The sequence below is a fragment of the Loxodonta africana genome, chromosome 19 (genome assembly GCF_030014295.1).
Source record: "Loxodonta africana isolate mLoxAfr1 chromosome 19, mLoxAfr1.hap2, whole genome shotgun sequence".
NCBI lineage: Eukaryota > Metazoa > Chordata > Mammalia > Proboscidea > Elephantidae > Loxodonta > Loxodonta africana.
The window spans coordinates 7,030,043-7,044,600 of record NC_087360.1 but is presented as its reverse complement, the minus strand read 5'-3'; the positions used below and the strand labels follow the sequence as shown (position 1 = coordinate 7,044,600).

The 14,558-nt window shown below is 51.1% G+C and overlaps 1 protein-coding gene across 4 annotated transcripts in view; it reads right to left on the bottom strand.

Moving 5' to 3' along the window:
* Positions 1-11,441, bottom strand: part of PITPNM2 (phosphatidylinositol transfer protein membrane associated 2) — a 146,562-nt gene extending 135,121 nt beyond the window's left edge. For all 4 annotated transcript variants that reach the window (XM_064272120.1, XM_064272123.1, XM_064272122.1 and 1 more), the window contains exon 1: positions 11,393-11,441. The gene's annotated coding sequence lies outside the window, so the exon portion shown is untranslated. The remainder of the gene's footprint in view (positions 1-11,392) is intronic.
* Positions 11,442-14,558: the final 3,117 nt, after the last annotated feature.

The window sequence follows — 14,558 nt, the reverse complement described above, 5'->3', positions numbered from 1 at the left end:
GAACCTCTGCAAGGGCAGGGAGTCCCAGGTGAGTGGGCATCCCAGGTGAGCTGCTCCAGCTCCTCCAAGCCCGGGAAGTCCCAGCAGGCAGAAGTCTCCACTCCACCAACCTTCATACATCCTGTTGTTGTTAGGTGCCGTCTAGTCACTTTTCAACTCAGAGCAACCCTGTGTGAGAGTAGAACTGCCTCACAGGGTGTCCTAGGGTGCCAGTAGCCTAGGTCTATCTCCCGTGGAGCCCTGGTGGTGCAGTGCTTAAGAGTTAGAGCTCCTAACCAAAAGGCTGGCAATTTGAATCCACCAGCTGCTCCTTGGAAACCCTATGAGGCTGTTCTACTTTGTCCCATAGGCTTGTTATGAGTTGGAATCGACTCAACAGCAACGGGTTTGGGTTTTTTTTTTTTTTTTTTTTTGGCTCCCGTGGAGTTGCTGGGTAGCTTCAAACCGCCAAACTTTCAGTTAGCAGTCAAACACTTAAGCAATGAGCCGCCTGGGCTCCTGCCTTTCATACCTAGGACTGCTAAAGGCCTCATCTACGCGTGCCTTAGAGCTCAGCTCCCAGCACCACCGATCTTCATACCCAGGACAGATAAAGATCTCGTTCCGCTTGGAGTTCACAAAATTAGGCTACCATCCTTCCTCTCACTGATACACACAGCTCCCTTGGGGGGCTGTTTGAAGGATACAGAAACCAAGGCCCAGAAAGTCACAGGGGTGGTACATCACTGAAGCACTCCCAGTCCCACTTCACTGTTCCTTATCCAGAAGCAAGCCAGAGTCAGAACTTCCCGCCCTCTCTTCTGCTGAGCCCAATGCCTCCCCTCCATGCCTCTTCCTTTCTGCTGGGCTTCCACCTGCCCTTCCTGCCCTCTCCCACTTTTCCAAGTCCCACATGCCCCAGGAGAGAAAGAGGAGAGCCACACACTGGAACCTGCATGCCTGCCAGGCTCAGCGCCCTTTGGGGTGACTCTAAGCACCCAGATAAGATTTTGCAGAAAGTAGGAAGCAACTGGCAGGTAGTAACTGCGTGAGGCGGCGGGCAGGGGCGGGGGGGGGCGCTGGTGGGCCACGTGCTGGAGCCCACTGCTTGTGTCAAGGGTCCTTTGCTCTGCCCTCCCAGGACTGAGCCAGCCCTGCTTCTCTGGACATGGCTTATTATCCCCCTTCCCTAAGTATTCTTTCATTCAGAGATTCAATGAAACCCCTCTTCCAAGTTCAGAACCAGGCCAAGCAGTCTGAGGAAACCAAAAAAGGAAAGCTCAGCTCCTGTCCTGGAGGGGCCTACTGTCCAGCTGGGACATCCAAGCACCAGAAGCCACACCAAGATGACACAAAAAAAGAGCCTGACTTTATTTAGACTGAGACGCTCCAGCCACTCTGTCCAGAGCAGAGACAAGGCTCAGCTGCTGTGGGCAGGCTGCTGGACCTCTAGCCTTCTCCTCCCCCACAATAGCTGGCAGGTGCCGAGTCCTCACCGAGCCACTGTGCCTGGCACTGCTGACCTGAAGATGAAGAGGTTCCTCCCAGCCTATGGACCAAGGATCCCAGAGCAGCTTTCTCCCTGCTTGCCGGTAGGAAAGTTCCATAACGTAAGATTATGGTTGCAATAGTCTGGGAAGCATCAGCCTGGCCTCACCAATAACTCAGCTTGCAGCTACAAGATCACCAAGACCAACCTGGGTGAACTGGATGTCCCGAATGCTGTGAGCCAGCCTCCAGTTCCCTAGCCCTGCCCTCCAGTCCCAATCCCTCTCCCCTGCCAACGCCCACACCCAGCCCTGCAATCTTAAGGTTTCAGGGAAATGAACAGTCATTCCTCCTCAAGGAAAGGTCAAACCCTTGGACTTGTTTTTTTCCAATGCTTCTTCCGGCTCTCAGATTCGTAGGATTCTTAATTCCTTTTCCCCCTCCTGCTAGAAAGTCGAACAGAACATTCTTCAAAACCGAGAACTTTTACTTGGGGGTGGGGAAACGAATAGTCGAGGTAAGATAAAAAATGGGTGAAGTCAGGTGCTATAAAACCTTGGTGTCGGAGGAACGCGGGACAAACTATGCTGGTGCCAAAAGCGACCTAGCAGTCATTACCATGAGCCCACAATGCTTCTATGAGTCACCCAAGGATGGGAGCTGGAAGAAAACTAGCACTTTCTACCACAGCACAGGATGGGAGCTCAGCTGCATGTTAATGGCAGGAATTTGTCCCACAGAAGTATAAATTAACACGCTCCTATCCATTCTGGGCTGATATGAATCTTGCTCTGGACCAAGTGACGAAGCCCCTTTCCAGATGTGGCTTCCCTGTACTGGAAACTGTCACACACATGGGGAAAAAAATGAAGTCTTAAGCTATGCGTGTCCAACTGATGGCTAAACAAGTGAAAGTGATTTCAGAGCTCTTGAGGCTTTTGTTATTAATGGTGTTTTAGTGTCGGGTTCTTAAACATATCCAACAAATTTCCTTTAATCTGGTAGTTACTGACTGAGACGGGGAAGGCTGTAGGCCTCCCACCTACCAGATGGTTAAACCACAATAAACGTTTGGCCTGTTAGATGCACAACACTGAGGACCTAATTGAAATATGCTGCAGCAAGCAAACCCAAAATAAATGTGAAATAATTGTTTCCGTACATGATAACCCACTGAGTTTCCCCCACGTTGGCTGTCCCGCTCCGGTTTTTTGCTCCCTGCTCAGGTAGCCTCACGTAAGCATGTTTTTCATGACTTAAATGCTTTCTGTCACTGTGATTGCCCAAGAGGGGAAAATTCTAATTGCAAAAAATGTTTGGTTTCTCTCCCTTCTAAAAAAAAATACAAGTGAAAAGTCAACTCTTGCAATGCGCCAAGAAAAGCAATTAGTGGGCCCTTAAACAGGAGAGGGGCGGGGAATGGAAACGTTCTCCAGAGTGCCATCGTTGAGCCAGCAGAAAGCACGCTCCAAGCCCTGCCAGCCTCATGCCGAGGAAAGCTGTTCACTGCTGAAAACTGGGAAAGGCCACAGGTTTCCCCATTCTCACCTCCCTTCCAAACTGCTTTTCGACAGGCTGTGAGGACAGGCAGCAGAAGGGTCAGCTGAAGGGTCCCCCTCCGAGCCACCCACCCAGGACACCTGATGGGCCCTGCCCAGGGCTGCCTGGACTCCCTCCAGGACTGTGCCAGGTGAGGTCGGGAGGAGGTCCAATCCCAGGAGGCAGTAGACATCAAAGAGCACACACCTCACTCCACCCCACAGCTCGAATCAGTCAGACTCCAGGGCACCTGGGAGGAAGACCCTCCGGGGGAAGAAAGAAGAGAAAATTCAGTCCTCACCAAGAGCCATTGCCCAGAAGGGACATAAAGAGCCTCAGAGGGAAGACATACTAATACTTCATCTGTCTTACTCACATACCAACCCCTAACAGGGCACCCAGAGGGCAAAACGCATTTGGAAAGATTCGAAGGTGAAAAGTCCAGGAGGAAAAAGGCCACAACTGCATGAGCCAGTCCCTGGGAAGCCCCACCTTAGCCTGAAATGCCTCCTTAAGGAGGTCATTCCTTTGGGTTAAGGGTCTCCCTAAGCTCCTCTTCATTGTTGTTGTTGTCAGTGGCTGTTTAATTGGCCCCCAACTCTTGGCGACCCCATGCACAATGGAAGCAAACACTGCCCAGTCCTGTGCCATCACCGTGATCGGTTGTGGACTGGACTATTGTGATCCATAGGGTTTTCACTGGCCATTTTGCAGAACTAGACCTCCAGGCCTTTCTCCCTTGCTGTCTTAGTCTAGAAACTCTGCTGAAACCCGTTCAGCATCACAGCAACACACAAGCCTCCACTGACAACGGGCGGTGGCTGTGCATGAGGTATATTGGCCAGGAGCGGACACAGGTCTCCCACACGGAAGGCGAGAATTCTACCACGGAACCGCCAACGTCCCCAAGCTCCTCTTAGGAAAGACCAGTTCTGGAAGAAGGGGGGCCAACACTGGGTGTCAACACTGCCTTGTGTAGGAGACTTCAGGGTAGCTGTGTACAAAGGGGACATGGGGACACCCTTCAGCAGCGATAGGCCCTTCTGGTAGAGGGTGTAGGAGGGCTGAAGCAGGGAAATCATCGTGATGGTTAATTTATGTGTCAACTTTGCTAGGCTATGATTCTCAGTGGTTTGGCCAGATACTGGACTGGCTGCTGTTACATAACGTAATGTAATGTAATCACTTTCCATGATGTGATCTGATGTGCTTAACTCATCAGTTGAAAAGGGAGTTTCCTTGGGGATTGGTCTGCCTCCAGAATATAAAGGGATCTTCTGGCAGAGCTCTCTCTCTTTTCACCCTGAACTCTTCTCATCACCTGATCTACGGATCCTAGGACAGAAGACGGCAGGAACCTCTGGCCTGCCCTCTGACCTAGGAATTTTGGACCTGCCAGCCCCACAACTGCACGAGCCAATCCCTTGAAGTACATATGTCCGTATTTATCTTTCTCTCTCACATGTATGTCTCATATAGGAAACCCTGGTGGCACAGCGGTTAAGAGCTACGGCTGCTAACAAAAAGGTCGGCAGTTCAAATCCACCAGGAACTCGTTGGAAACCCTACGGGGCAGTTCTGCTCTGTCCTATAGGGTCGCTATCAGTTGCAATTGACTCAACGGCAGTGGGTTTGGTTTGGTTTTATATGTCTCATATATATATATATATATATATATATATATATATATATAAACTAAAACCTAAAATGGTTTTTTATATATACATATATACATCAGTGATCTGTTCCTCTAGAGAACCCAAACTAAGGCACACATCCTTGGAGATTTTGCTCTTCTCTGGCCCCCAAGACAGAATCAACACGAGAAATTTGCCCAATGGCCTCATCCTGGCACTCCAGCCTTCATTCAACAAACACTTTCTGAGTATCAATGATGGGCCCTATTCCATATGCTGGAGATATCTGGGAGACAGACACATGACAGTGATGGCAGACAAGCTCCCTGTACTGGGGGAGCTACAAGAAGTAAAGAATCTAAGTGTGGAGCACGGTAAGAGCCCAGGAGGAAGAGCTTTGCTTGGGGCCAACTGGTGTTGCCACAAGTTTTGGCTCTGACCACCGCCTGTGCAAAGTTGGACAAGTTACTGCACCTCTCTGAACCTGTTTCCTCTTCTCTAAAATGTAGGTAACAGTCTCTCCTTATCTCTCAGGAATTCTGGGAAGCTTGAGTCAGAGTAGTTGTGAAAGTACTGCACGTACGTAAGTGATATATGACAAGTGGTATTATTATAAACACAGGTACTCCACTCCATGGGCTGTCTGTCTGCTCCTCACAGCAGTCTGAGCCTCAGTTTCTGCTCTGAGATTCGGATCAGCCTGATGCCTGCTGCTCTTGAAAACTCTGTCCCTCTGCCCTGAATCCAGGACTCTGCTGATGTCTATGACCTTAACCTTCAATTTCCTTGCCACAGGGACAGACCCCTTGCATAACAGAAGAGACTGCGAAGAGGCACTCAAGGAAAAGCCCTGAGAAGGAGGAGGTGAGGCCTCAGCAGGGATGGGGAATGGGCCTGCCTTTGCAAATGCCCTTTCCCCAAGGTTGCTGCTTGGATTTTTGATTGGTCTGTTACCCGAACCCTCCCTGTTGGATGATTTTCTTTCTGTCCTTTCGCAAGGGCGGTTGTTAATACGGGTAAGGGTAATTTAAGCAATCGCCAGCCCTCCCCTCCTAACAGCACTCTTATGTGTTTGCCCACAAAACTGTAGCACAAGTTTGTCATAGTATTTGCCGGGCTAGGCTTGAGGAAGTCGGTACTCCTGTACCCATTTTACAGAAAACAGAACAAGGCCCAGGACCGCTGCCTGTCTTCAGCCTCACTGGTTTAAAGAGCACCTATTGGTCAGTAGGGGACCAGGGCTCAGGCTGGCTGAGAGGTCTTGGGCAGATCAGTCCTCTTCTGCCAGCCTCAGCCTCTCATCCTTAACACGGGAGGGCCTCCCGCTCTCATGTTCTCCGACGTTCCATTGAGGCCACAGAGGATCTGAAAAGGCATCCCCAGGATTCCCACTTTAGCTTTGGGACAATTCCCTCCTTTCGTATCAGAAGACCTGCTCTGTCCTAACCAGAGATTTCAGACTCTTTAATCCTGCACACCTGTACAGATGCTGCTGCTTATCAAAATTCTCTCCATTCTTCAAGGCCTCATTCAAACCCTGCCTCTTCCAGGAAGTCAACCCTGACAGCCTTGCCCAGAAAGGGCGTCTCTGCTACTGTCCTTCAAAGCGCACTTATCACACACACACCCTGTGTGATCTGTGGGACACAGCTCCCCAGCCACACTGCTGTGCTATTTATTGTATTCAATCGACTATCTGTCCACTGTTTTCCAGAAAGCTTTTGTGTTGACTTTATAAAGAACACAGATAGATTTACATATTAACACGCACAGGGTGGTTCAGTGGTAGAATTCTTGTCATCCATGCAGGAGACCCAGGTTCGATTCCTGGCCAAGGCACCTCATGCACAGCTACCACCCATCTTTCGGTGAAGGCTTGTCTGTTGCTATGATGCTGAACAGGTTTCAGCGGAGCTTCCAGACTAAGACAAAGGAGGCCCGGAGATGTACTTCTGAAAATCAACCAATGAAAAGCCTGTGGATCACAACAGTCTGACCTGCGATTGATCATGGAGACGGTGCAGGATCAGGCCGTGGTGCTTCGCTCTGTTGCGTGTGGGGTTGCCATGAGTCGGGGGCAACAGAAGTGAATACACTCACCACGAGGGCAAGCGAATGTAGTCGCTAGGTAGGCTATCACATTTCATTCTGAGTATCCTGCAAAGGGAATCAGAATCAGTTGGAAAGACAGTGTGGTATAGAAGGAGGCAGGCAGAACCGGAGACAAATCTAGAGATTCTGGGCAAATCAGTTAACCTTCCTGTGTCTTAATTCTCTCTCTGGGAAGGCAGGGGAGGGGCATGGGAAAGCCCCTCCACGTATGAGGTACACGTTGTTGTTGTTGTCGTGTGCTCTCAAGTCAGTTCCGACTCATGGCGATCCTGCGTGACAGAGTAGAACTGTCCCATTGGGTCTTCTAGGCTGTAATCTTTACGGGAGCAGGTTACCAGGTCTTTCTCCCATGGATCCACTGGGTGGGTTCAAACCGCCAACCTTTCAGTTAGCAGCCAGCACTTCACCGTTGCCCCACCAGGGCTCCTGTGAGGTACATTGTGTACAAACAATACATAACTCCCTTCCCCACTTTCCTCTTCACTATCAAAGGAGGACGCTACCTAGTTTCCCAGGGGAGGCTCCGTTTGCCTGGTCCTAAATTCTAAAGGAGTTTTTCATACGAGACACTGTCAGAACCCTTGAGCAGAGGACGCGACCCCTAGAGTATGGTTTCTGAGCAAAGTGGATGAGGATCTGCCCTGGCTCTGTTTTATACCATTCCAAGGTACCAGGTAAAAGCTTAATAAACATCGGCCGGATCCGCCGTGCAGAAGCTGCGCAAAGACCACTTAACGCAACGGCTGTTGTGGAGGCGGGGGGCCCTGGTAAGCCGGCGTCCCAGTGGCCGGCTGCAAAGGGGCTGATGTAACCTAAGCAATGCTAAGAGCTGGTGTGCGAGATGGCTCACTCCTGATTGTACGCCCCGGAATAAACAGTGCTTCTCCTTCCAGGGGCTAAAGACAGAGAGGTGATATCACCACCCTTCCATTCACGAGCACTAGGCCCTTGGCGTCTTTTCCAAAAACAGCAAGGCAGTGATCTTAAAGCACCAGGAGTTTCCTCTTCTAATCTCCACAAATAACTGTACATCCTCCATGACAGTCCTTCTCAGAACGCCACACTGGAAGGACTTAACCGGATGGGATTGTTAGGAGAACATCCGCCTGCTTTTAAAATAGCCCTCTAGACAGGGAGGCCACTAGCCATCTGTCAGTTTGTCATACTGTGATGGCTTACATGTCGCTGTCATGCTGCAGGCTATGCCAATGACATTTCAAATACCAGCAGGGTCACCCACGGTGAACAGGTTTCAGCAGAGCTTCCAGGCTAAGACAGACTAGGAAGAAAGGGCTGGCAATCTACTTCGCAAAATTAGCCAATAATAATTTTACAGATCACAACAGAACATTGTCTGACTCTCTTGCTTTGAACTCGTCATCATAAGGGATCAATCACTGGAGAAGGATATCATGTTCGGTGAAGCAGAGCACCAACAAGGGCACATGTGACTCTCGGTGAGATGGACTGGCACAACAGCTGTAACCATGGACTCGAACGTGCTTGTGAGAATGACACAGGATTAGGTGACGTTTTGTCCTGTTGTACATAAGGTTGCCAGGAGTCAGGGTTAATGGCAGCTAACTACACCAACATGATGCTAGAAGCTACGGCTCTGGTATTTCACATGCCAACAGGGTCACTCATGGTGGACAGGTTTCAGTGAAGCTTCTAAACTAAGACTAGGAAGAGCGGCCTGGCAACCTACTTTCCAAACTTAGCCAATGAAAAGCTTATGGATTGCAACAGAACATTGTCTGATATAGTGCTAGAAGACGAGCCCCCTAGGTGGGAGGCACTCAAAACCATAATGGCAACAACTTGAGCAACCCAACAATTGTTGGGTTGGGTGCAGGGCCTGGCAGCATTTCATTCTGTGGTACATGGTGTCGCCACGAGTTGGAGCCAACTGGACAGCAACTAACAACAGACGGGGGGAAGGCATAGCTGGGTCCCTGTGAGAGAGTATGTACAAGCAGGCAGCTCTGAACTATAACAGCTCTTGGTGGGCATCTAGTCCGATCCTCTCATCTATCTGACAGGCATTTTCCTGAGAGCCTACCCCATGCCAGGCACTGGAGGAGAAATATAATTCAATTCCTGCCACCCACAAGCCCCATTCTAGGGAGCGACGCATGTCAACAGGTCATTGCTATTCAGTGAGGTAAGTTGGACTAGGGTGGCACAGAGGTGGAGGTGATCAACTAATTCTGCCTGGGAAAGTCAGACAGGACAAGCCTGGGATTCAGAAGACGAAGAGCTGATGAAGCCGAGGGGGGGTGGAAGGGCATTCTAGCTCTATGCCTTTGAGGAACTCGAAGTAGCTTGGGATGGCTGGAGCTGACAGTGTGAGGGAAGAAATGACGGGAGAGGAGCCAAGTAACAGAGGCAGGGCCCAGAGCAGAGGGATGTCCTGTCAGATTCCATGAAAAGCAACCAACAGCAAGAGAAGCGAAATAACTGACTTAAGCTCACAACCAGCAATGGGTAAAGCCAGACCTGGAACTCAGGCCTTCTGGCTCCCAGGGTCCAGTTCTCGACCTAACGGCTTCCCACTCGTCTGTCAGTTTGTCGTACTGTGGCGGCTTACGTGTTGCTGTGATGCTGGAAACTATGCCACCAGTATTTCAAATACCATCAGGGTCACCCACGGTGAACAGCTTTCAGTGGAGCTTCCAAACTAAAACAGACTAGAAAGAAAGGCCTGGTGATCTGCTTCCAAAATTAACCAATGAAAACCTTTTGGATCACAACAGAATATTATCTGATAAAGGGCTGGACGATGAGCTCCCTATGTTAAAAGGAGGTGGGAGGCCACCCTGGTGACGCAGTCGTTAAGCATTTGGCTGGTAACCAAAAGGCTGACAGTTTGAATCCACCAGCCGCTCCTTGGAAACCCTATAGGGCAGTTCTACTCTGTCCTGTAGGGTTGCTGTGAGTTGCAACCGACTCGACGGCAATCGGTTTTTTGACGTTAGAAAGCACTCAAAATACACAGTGGCCACAAAAGTATACCATTGATCCTGAAGCTGGTGCAGAACCAGACAACGTTTTGTCCTTTTGCATGTGAAGTCACCGTTAGCCGGAGCTGACTTAATGACAACTAATAACACTGCCTCCCAAGCCACAAAACAGTTCACTCAACACTGAGTGCCCAGAGGGCCCCGTGGCAGTGCTGGGCCACTGCCTTCATAGCCGAGCATATACTGTCCTCTTCATTTGGCAAGTGACTCCCTACAAGAACAGCAGCCCTTCCTAACTCACGTTCCTCTCTGCAGAGAGGAGGGGGCTGGAAATCTCCTCCAATCACAGAATACAGTCCCTCATCGGAAGAGAAATCTAACAACAATCCAGGAGCCAGATAAGCTAAGGTCCAGAGGCAAGCCTGGGAGGGGGCTGCTGCTTTATCCAGATGCTGACCGTGCACACGGGGCGGGGCGGGGGGGGGGGGGACAGAAGGGAATCAGACTCCACCCCTGGCCTCCAGGAGCTCCCAAGCCAGCAGGAAAGAGAGATAAGCCTGGCACAAAAGTATAGAACTATAAAACAAGGCAGACGATGATAAGAGTCACACAGAGATAGAGATAAAGGTAGAGGACTGGGGTTTGGGCAGTGGGGGGAGGGGGGTTTCACATGAAGGGGGGTGTTTCCTGCCAGAAAGGGGGAAATGATGCTGTCAGCTCAGGAGATTCCAGGTGGGGGCTGGGAGAAAGCTGGGAGTCTCCTGGAAAGAATTCAGATTCTGTGGGGAGGGTGCAGGTTGGTCTGAATCTTTGGAGACCCACCCCACCCCATATTTCAAACGTAGGGAGAGACATGGGGGTTGAGAAAGCTAGAATTTCTATGTAGGGGCAGCAAGTCAGCAGACGGGGGACAAAGCGACAGGACTTGCCTTGAAATGACATTTGCGTAGCAAGCACACTGTTTACTAGAAGGGCCGTTTGGGGTCTCTTGGGGGGATTAATGCACATGGGGGTGGGAGACTCAAGGTGCCCTCTCCTCAGGGCCCCCTCAGCCCCCGCTGGTATGAAGGGCAGGGTCCGGTGGAGGAGCAAGCGCGCCTCTAAAACAGAGCTGGACCCCGGATTACAGCAGGACAGGGAGATTCAGGATGGAGATGGCTCAGATTGTGCGTCCTCGGCCAAGGGGACTCCGGGAGCGCCTTCTCCCCAGCTCTGGGCTCCCTCGGATGAACACCTTTCGAGGGCCCGACCCGGCTGTGCCCCCCGCCCCGGCCAGCCCGGTCCTTGCCCTTCCATGGGGGGAGTCTGGCCGGCAGGCCCAGCCCTGCAAACACACCTGCCCTGGACCGCGGTGACCCCCAGCGCTCAGCCGCCGCCGACGGAAATTCGGAAATGAGCCTTCGGGGCGCGATCCGCGGTGCCGGTGACTCACCGAGGGCTGGACCCCGGGGCGACTTCCTGAGACTGGGGTTCCCGCGCGCCCCCCGGGGTCCCGGATCACCACACCCTCTTGCTCCCCGCCTGCGCGGCCGGCCCGGCTCCCACTTTCCCCTCAGACCCGGCGGCGCGCTGGGGCCCGGGGCCTCTCGGAGCCGCGGTCCCCCGGGGTCCCGGCCCGCGAGGGCGCCCCCAACAGGCCCGCGCGCGCCCCCGCGGCCGCCCAGAGCCACTCACCCGCGCGCCGCCGCCGTCCTCTGCTCGCCTGGGCCCCGCGCCTCACGCGGCCGGGGAGACGCCGGCTCCGCGGCCCCGGCCCGGCCGGCTGCACGCCGCCGCCGCGAGCTGGCCCCAGGCGCAGCGGTCGCCTCTCCCGGGCATGCTCCGCGGCCGTCGGCGCACGTGGGGCCGCCGCTCGCCCTCCGCCGCCGCCGCCGCGAGCTCCGGGAAGAAGCGCCGGCGGGGCGGGCCTGGCCGGGTCTGACAGCCTCGGCGCGGGCCCTCGCATTCCCTCACGCGGCGGCGGCGGCGGCGGCGGCGGCGGGCGGGCAGGCGGGCGGCGCCTCCGTCAGGCCGCGCGGGGAGCAGCGCGCGCGAGGCCCGGACGCCTCAGGCCGGAAGCTACCGCTCCAACTTCAGATCCCACGCGCGCCCCGGCTCGTTCCTTGCCCTGCGAGCCTGCCTCCCCCATAACCCTAAACCCTCAGGGCTTGGGGCTCGATTCCAGGGCAGTGAGGTCCCCCCGAGTCCCGACCTCTTGGCGCTAACACCACGGGCTGTGTCACCAGACTTGTGAATAGCACTAGAGGAGTCGGTGGCCCTGGGGAGAGGAACAAGGAGACCGGCCCTAATAATGACTCTTTAGCTTTTTAAGAATGAAAATCGGAGTAAAATGACAAAGCAAGGGGAACACACTGCAAGATGTCACGAGGCATTTGGTATGTTAAGGGCAAACCAAAGGCGATTCATTGAAGCTCAAACTTAGATGGGGATTTGTAGATGTAGGCATCAATGAATTCTCCCCTCAAGGCACCAACCAAGTGTGCTGTCAGCCAAAAAAGTGAAAATCCTTGGTCTTTTAGCAGTAGGAGTAATAACACCCACGGGGTATGCACGAAGCTCTACCCCCAGACGTCAAAAAGGGAGCTGGAAGGGAATCTGAAACCGCTTTCTTCATCTTGATGTTCCATCACCAGGGGACTCTCCAAGTGGGAAATAAAAAGGCCAAAAGGGTACTCGGTGAAAGAAAACAGTGAAGCATTTATTTACTGGACATGGCCGGGCTTGTCTGCCAAAATCTAAAGTCATGGAACTGAACAGGGCACACCTAAAATGCAGAGGTGGTTTTCCTATCGTTAGCATTATCAAATGGTTGAGAGAAGACAGAGTGCTTTTAACCTGGAGGGAGGGCCAAGGGAAAACTAAAATTAAAGCATCTCCAAGGTGAGTTCACATAAAGTCATGGATGGAAAAACCACAAAAGACTGCTCATGTCAGGGTTCCTGTCAGAACTGGAGCCTGGATGGACCATGAAAGCCACCATTATATAACTTGCCAGAAAAAAATCTGTCGTATGACGATCACACGGAGGCAAGTGAAGGTGTCTCTCATCACCACTAAACCACTAAACCCTCAATTCCTTCCCTCTGCTGAGAGGTACCTGCAGACCTATTAATAAAGATTTCTGGAGCATACACAGGGCAATAAGCCAGTCAGAAAGTGCTGTAACCCAGCAATGATTTCACTCAAACCAGGTGACGGAACTTATATATGCCTAGAATTAAAGACAGCATTAAAAAATCAGATCTCACAGTTAAAGTAAGTACACAAACATCACAAGACGGTTCATGTTCACAAATGTTTATTGAATGCCTATGTGCAAGAACAAAAAAGACGTGGTCCCGGCTCTCATGGAGCTTACGATTCCATCACTTCAATATTTGACTCAATTGAGAAACAGCGGCAACAAGCACTTGTCTTTGTCTAACCATCGGCAGCACTGTGTAAAGCAAATTTTTCCCATTATTGGTCAGAGTTACAGCTCAGTTGTCAAATGTGAATAAAATCACTATCTCTGAAGATCTGTGGTAACAGTGATGACAGTATATAATGCTCAGCAAATGCAAATTTATGGCTTGAATCCTCATAACTGAGCAGGGTCTACTGAAATAAAACACAAATGGGAAGGGAAAAGCTTTGTAACCCAAGTCTGAAGAATCCTGGTATAGCTTAGTGTATTATCAAACTGCCACAGAATGGTGGCAGAGCAGGAAACTATTTCTAGCAAAATTTGTGCAATATCATCAGTTTAATCAGACCCCCAAATCTCATAGCCATAGACACTCACTCAGGAGAGGGATGAACGTGCTTCACCTCTGTGATTACTCAGTGGCTCTAGGGACGCGTCTATTACTTAAAGCTTCTTAAAGACTTGCGGCACAAGTGGCACATTAAAATTCAGTGAAAACTGCTTTGGAGATATCTCAAAATTAAAATGACAAAAAGGTCAAACTTTACTACACATATATAGGTACAGGGTTCAGAATTCAAACAGCATTCAGCAAAGCACCTGGCCTTTCTGGGCTAAAAGGGGGAAAACTTTTTGGTTGGTTATCAAACACTAAAAACGCCATAATCTTCACATATCTCTCCTAAGGCCCAAGCAGCACCTCCTCCAAGGAGTTCCGTTCCATGTGCCGTCACCCTTGGGTGTGTAATTACGGAACATAGGAAGGAGCAACTGTTTTGAGCACATTGGCAATTTTTTGGAATACAGCTTATATCAACTAGACTCAAACTCACCAATTTTAAGATCAAAGTGCTTTCTGAACTTACACTCAACAAGTTCTCAAAATTAAAAAAAAAAAAAAAAAAGCCCATACCAGGATGCAGTTCTTTTAAACTCCAAGAAAGCGCATGTTTTTTGCAAACATATGAGAACACTTACTGGACCACCTCAGAGAAATATCAGACACAAGGTACTTTTTAGGTGAGATTGCTTAGAACACAATCTACTTTTCTGTTTTAAAAAAATCACTAAATTGTTACCTCAAAATTCTATTTACCTCAGAATGGATCTGAAATGTACCATTGATTGAACACTTGCTAATAAGCACCAGGCGCCGTGGGAGAGGAAGACTGGAGGCGGCCGAGCCAGGTGTGGCCCTCGCTGCTTCCTCCACCTCCCTGCGCTCCTGTCCCCCCGAGCTGCTGCACAGTTCTCCAGTTCTCGCACCGCCACCTCAGCTTCATCTACTGTGGCTTCAACTGGAAAGTCTATGGGTAACTTTTCACTTGGGACTCCTCAAGCACTACGTACCCTAGGGGTGGCTTCTGCAAATAGAGGCTTTGTAAGGGAGAGGAAGGGGGCCCATCTAGGTGGAAGGAGAGAGTTAACTTCCCC